Genomic DNA, 6,143 nt, shown 5'->3' on the forward strand with positions numbered 1-6,143 from the left:
AATTCACAATTTAGCCATACAGAGTCCTATTCGTCCCACATAAATAACAGTAATGCATACCTAGCTTACCCCATAGAGGCTGTGTCTGTTCCTCGCACTATTAGATCAAGAAACAAATGTACTGTGTGCTCCAGAAATAACCTATAAGAATTGAACCAGAAAAACCACTAAAAAGTGAAAATACAAATTTCATGAAGCTTGGTCTCCTAAACATCAGGTCACTAGCACCTAAAGCACTTATCATAAATGAAATAATAACAGATAACAATCTTAATGCACTCTGTCTCACTGAAACCTGGCTGAAACAAAATGACTATATTAGTTTAAATGAAGCAACTCCTTCAGGATTCTTATATAAACATGAGGCTCGTCAAACTGGTCGTGGTGGTGGAGTTGCGTCAATCTTTAGTGGTATCCTTAATGTTAATCAGAGAAACGGACTTACGTTTAGCTCCTTTGAAGTATTAGCGCTTAATGTTGTCCTTCCAAACACTATGCAAAAACCTATGTTATTTCTCGCTCTAATCACCATATATAGACCCCCAGGACCCTATGTCAATTTTCTAAAAGAGTTTTCTGATTTTATCTCTGACTCTGACTAGTTAAAACTGATAAAATACTAATTGTAGGAGACTTTAACATCCACATAGATGACGCTAACGACACATTAGGGCTCGCGTTTATGGACTTACTGCTCTCACTAGGAATAAAGCAAAATGTTATTGGTCCAAACTATCGCCTAAAGCATACACTAGATCTAATTCTGTCTTATGGAATTGAGGTCATTGATGTAGACATTATACCACAAAGTGATGATATTACAGACCACTACCTCTTACTATATAAGCTGTGTTTACCTGAAATTAGTAGATCCGCTCCAATATATCGCCCTAGTAGAACTATTGTTCCATCCACCAAAGATGAATTTATAAATAACTTACCTGATCTTTCTCTACTTCGAAATGCAACCGCAAACGCAAATGACCTTGATGTAGTAACCAGCAGTATGGATGCCATCTTTACTAGCACTCTAAATACCGTGGCACCCATCAAACTAAAAAAGGCTAGAGAGAATAAAACTACACCATGGTATAATAGTCATACCCGCGCTCTCAAAATAGCAACCCGTGCCCTGGAACGTAAATGGAAAAAAACTAATTTAGAAGTCTTTAGAATTGCATACAAAGACAGTATGTCCAGCTATAGGAGGGCTTTACAATCTGCCAGGGCTGAGCACCTCCGCAAACTGATAGAAAATAATCATAACAATCCTAGATTCTTATTTAACACCATTGCTAAATTAACAAATAATCGGTCATCTTTGGAACAAAACGTTCCACCGCAAATTAGTAGTAATGACTTCATGAATTTTTTCAGTGATAAAATAGAAGGCTTTAGACAGAAAATAGGAGATATTAAACTTTCTGCACCGCCTTATACTTCAGATCCAGTAAACACGCCACTGAATCTAAATAACCTACAGTGCTTTAAAATCATAGAACAGGAAGAGCTAGACAAAATTATAAATAGCTCTAAATCAGCTACGTGTATATTGGACCCAATTCCAACAAAGTTACTGAAAGAATTGCTACCTGTTATAGGAGAACCTCTTCTTAACATTATCAACTCTTCATTATCTTTAGGCCATGTTCCAAATCCTTACAAGTTAGCTGTTATTAAACCTATTATTAAGAAACCACAACTGGACCCCAGCAACTTGGCTAATTATAGGCCTATTTCAAATCTTCCATTTATATCTAAAATACTAGAAAAAGTTGTTTCTGCTCAATTATGCTCCTTTCTGCAGACGAACAATGTTTTTGAAGTGTTTCAGTCAGGTTTCAGAGCTCATCACAGTACAGAAACTGCATTAGTGAAAATAACCAACGATTTACTCTTAGCTGCTGACCAAGGGTGCATCTCGCTATTAGTTCTACTCGATCTTAGTGCGGCATTTGACACCATTGACCATGGTATCCTCATTAATCGCTTAAAGTCTACAGGTGTCCAGGGACAGGCCCTACAATGGTTTAAGTCATACTTATCTGACCGTTACCAGTTTGTGAATATTAATGGACAGCCTTCACAAATCAGCCCAGTAAAATACGGGGTGCCTCAAGGATCAGTTTTAGGCCCTTTGCTGTTTACAATATACATGCTACCCCTGGGACACATTATTAGAAGACATGGGATCAGCTTTCACTGCTATGCAGATGATACTCAATTATATATTTCAACTAAACCTGACGAGACGTCTAAACTGTCCAAGCTAACTGAGTGTATTAAAGATGTTAAAGACTGGATGACCAACAATTATCTTCTCTTAAACTCAGACAAAACAGAATTATTACTTATTGGGCCTAAATCCTGTACACAGCAGATCTCACAACTCGACCTACAATTAGAGGGATACAAAGTTAGCATTAGCTCTACTATAAAAGATCTGGGTGTCATATTAGACAGCAATTTAACTTTTAAAAATCATATATCCCATATCACAAAAACTGCTTTCTTTCATCTGAGAAATATCGCTAAGTTACGAAGTATGCTATCCATCTCAGATGCAGAAAAGCTAGTCCATGCTTTTATGACTTCTAGGCTGGACTACTGTAATGCTCTGTTTGCTGGCTGCCCAGCATCCTCTATTAACAAACTTCAATTAGTACAAAATGCAGCTGCCAGAGTTCTTACCAGGTCTAGAAAATTTGATCACATCACACCAATTTTATCCTCCTTACACTGGCTGCCTGTTAAGTTTTGTGTTGAATTTAAAATAATGCTTCTTACATATAAAGCTTTAAATAATCTAGCTCCTGTTTATCTAACCAACCTTCTGTCTCGCTACAATCCAACTCGCTCTTTAAGGTCTCAAAACTTAGGGCTTCTGGTAGTACCTAGAATAGCAAAGTCGAGTAAAGGAGGTCGAGCCTTCTCATTTATAGCTCCTAAACTCTGGAATAGCCTTCCTGATAACGTCCGAGGCTCAGACACACTCTCCCAATTCAAAACTAGATTAAAGACCTATCTGTTCAGTAAAGCATACACTTAGTGCACCACTTAGGGGGCTTCCACACAGGTTATGCATCTTGTTGATATACACTGTGAACATCAGCTACGCTAATTATTTTCTTTATTCTCTATTTCCACCTGGGGATACTCATCCCGAGGCCCTCAGACTATGCAGAGTCACTGATTCGATCCAAGACCAACGACGAGATGATCCCAAGGTTTCCATATCCTGGACCAGGCCGAATCTTGAGCAGCTACTGTGGTGGTCATGGAGGAGTGGAGAACATGAGACTGATTCCTGTGACGCTCCAGAGACAGACGAGTCTTCGCTGAGGCCAGCTTCCAGCCTCCGCTACTAAGACTGCAGCTCTGCACAAGACGTTTGGCCAGCGGAGAAATTAAAATGATCGTGCCCAACTGAGCCTGGTTTCTCTCAAGGTTTTTTTTCTTCACTTCCGCCATTAGTGAAGTTTTTTTCCCTCTCCGCTGTCGCCACTGGCTTGCAAGGTTCGGGATCTGTAGAGCTGCGCATCGTTGGATTTGCCCTTCAATATTTGGACTCTCAGTAGTGATTATTAATCCACACTGAACTGAGCTCAACTGAACTGAACTTAAACACTACAAACTGAACTACACTGTTCCTATTTACTGTGACCTTTTATGTGAAGCTGCTTTGACACAATCTACATTGTATAAGCGCTATACAAATAAAGGTGAATTGAATTGAATCATTATTGAGATTCAAAGACTAATTGTTGATGTCTGTGTTTTTAAGTTCTGCTATAGATTAGACATTCTCATTGAGAATTGTGTATTTGGACTTGTTAAACAGTCATTGGCTGCTGTAGGTTAAGTGGCTTCATTTACGTATGCTGTGATTAACAGAATTAACTATAACAGCCAAAATAAAACTAGTGTTTGAACAAATAGTTGAAGAGCCCATCTAGAGCAGACTCTGTCCTCCATCATAGTGACTTCAAATGAACAACAAAAATTTCATTAAGAGCTTTTGTTCACATGACAGAAATAAAGTCAAAGGTCAATAATCAGTGAAGCTCCTGATGTTTGTGGAGTTGTTTAATGATATCTGCTGAGATCTTGAGAAATTATATTTTTATTGTGTAATTTTTTTTTTTTTATATTAATTATTATTTTATTTAGAGTTTTATTTTCAGCTGATTTCATCTTTGGTTTTGGCTGTGTTTTTATTTCCTTCAGTGATTCTGCTTGTTAACAGTTGTTCATCAATAATTATCAATCCTCCTTTAATTAGTCACTTAATTATCTCATTAACTTCATCACTTTCTGAGTGTTCAACCCTCTGTAGTGAGGACACTAGTGAGGATTTTGCTCTGGGATTTAAGAGGTTAAATGTGTTCGATGAAAAATACAGACTGTGGAATGTATTTTTAACAGAAATATTCTGTAAACTGAATTTACGAATGTAAAATTTTAGTGTAGATTACTGGTAATTTAACAGATTTTTTTAACAGTGTTGCTAAAACTTTATACCTTAACATTATTATAACGTTTCATCGTATTGTTTTATTTTACTTCCCAAAACATTATAATAAAAGACAGGTAAATGTTCTCTAAAACATTCTAATCCTGTTTAATGGTACCATTGTTAAAATATTATACTCTAACATTTTCAGCAGGTATTTTGTTCTAGTTCCCAGAAAGCCTTCGAAGTCAGGACAATATTCTCTAAATATTCTACATGTTTGTTAATAACATTTTGTTTTCTTTTTTGTTTCCAAAATGTACAGTAACGATATGACAGACACAAAACACTCTATAACCATTTAAAATATTTAATTTTACTGTAGCAATGTGAAAAAGAAAGTTTAAAGCACTGCATTTTCTTACATTCTTGTGCTCATTGTATAACGTGTGTAACAAAAAAAATATATATATATATAAAAAAAAACAATAAAAAAATCAGGTATATTTAAAACAAGAATCATTTGCTGACACATAATACAAATTTCACCAATTGTATGAAATAATAATTAATTGTCACTTTAAATCTGTATGTATGCTTTGCCATTATTTTTGCATCTTTGTCACATGGAGCGGCCGGTATTTCCGGTTGCGTCGTCTCAACATCGGCCGGACAGCATTTCCGATCATTGGCCGACGTGCGGCGACATATTGCCAAGGCTCCCTGAGCGACATCGAACCGATGGAATTTTGAAAATCGGCATGACGTCGGCCCAATGTATGTGTGCTGTCTGGGATACTAAAAAGATAGTAAAAACATGGTAAAACGATGGTAAAACTATAGTAAAACGATAGTAAAACAATGGTAAAACGATAGTAAAACCGTGGTAAAACGACTGTAAAAGCATAGTAAAATGATAGTAAAACGATTGTAAAACCATAGTAAAACCATGGTAAAACGATAGTAAAACCATGGTAAAACTAGTAAAACTGTTGTAAAACCATATTAAAACGATAGTAAAACAATAGTAAAACCATGGTAAAACAATAGTAAAACCTTAAACGATAGTAAAAACATGATAAAACCATAGTAAAACGATGGTAAAACCATATTAAAATGATAGTAAATCGATAGTAAAACCATGGTAAAACGATAGTAAAATGATAGTAAAACAATGGTAAAACCATGGTAAAACGATGGTAAAACCATAGTAAAACCATGGTAAAACGATAGTAAAACCTTGGCAATACGATAGTAAAAACAATGTTACAACACTGGGCTGTTGCCGGGCGCTCTTTGGCTTGGTTCCAGTTTTATATAGTAATAATAAAAAAAAATAAAAAAAAACAATGAAACATGCATGCACACAAATTTGATCACAGGACGAGATGTACAGTATTTTTCAATTTTGTGCTTCAGACAATGCATATGCTACTTTTCAGTGTGTCCACCCTTACACTCCACCAAGAACTTTATAACTCATGAAATATTAATAAGTTATATTTCAGAATGGGAATTGGCGGCCAATCAAATTTTGATTTAATGAACATTTTTAGTCTTATTTATTTCTCAGAATAAAAAATACATATAAATACATTTAGACCATTTACTTTAATGATTACTTTTGGAATGTGAAGATACTTTCAACCAGCACAAAAAATGTTTCTGAAGACAATCACATTCTGCACCT

The sequence above is a fragment of the Danio aesculapii genome, chromosome 16 (genome assembly GCF_903798145.1).
Source record: "Danio aesculapii chromosome 16, fDanAes4.1, whole genome shotgun sequence".
NCBI lineage: Eukaryota > Metazoa > Chordata > Actinopteri > Cypriniformes > Danionidae > Danio > Danio aesculapii.